The sequence below is a fragment of the Buceros rhinoceros genome, unplaced genomic scaffold, assembly GCF_000710305.1.
Source record: "Buceros rhinoceros silvestris isolate BGI_N320 unplaced genomic scaffold, ASM71030v1 scaffold27938, whole genome shotgun sequence".
NCBI classification, from domain to species: Eukaryota; Metazoa; Chordata; class Aves; order Bucerotiformes; family Bucerotidae; genus Buceros; species Buceros rhinoceros.
Genome location: NW_010427939.1, coordinates 4,544 through 4,960, shown reverse-complemented (window position 1 = coordinate 4,960; position 417 = coordinate 4,544). Strand labels below are relative to the sequence as shown.

The window sequence follows — 417 nt, the reverse complement described above, 5'->3', positions numbered from 1 at the left end:
GGACAGCAGCAGCCATCGGGTGCTGTGGTGTCCAGTGATGGCTGGAGCACGAGCACCACCTCTGATCCCCATTTGAGCACTTTCCTGGAAGGGCAGTGGCTGCACATGCCACCCCACACATCCCTGCACCCATTCCTGGCCATCCCACTGTGCTGCTGGGGGGTTCTGATCCATCCCTGGGGGGCACAAACATCTCCCAAGTCACTTTTCCCACCCCTTCACCACTGCACCAGGCGCTGACGATGCTGGAGACCATTTCCAAGAAGCCACTGCTACAACCACCACGGTGGCCTGGGCTCATCCCAAGGATGGTAGGTACCGAGGTGTCACTTGGGGACACGGTGCCAGCCCTGGGGATGCTCTGCACTGGCACAGGGTGGAAACAGAGGTGGCTTGAGAGGCGGCCAGCGGCTTGGG

General features: G+C 61.4%; 1 protein-coding gene across 1 annotated transcript in view; it reads left to right on the top strand.

The window, feature by feature from the left end:
* SSC4D (scavenger receptor cysteine rich family, 4 domains) overlaps positions 1–417 on the top strand; it is a 7,660-nt gene that overhangs the window by 6,100 nt on the left and 1,143 nt on the right. The gene's annotated exons all lie outside the window — the stretch shown is intronic.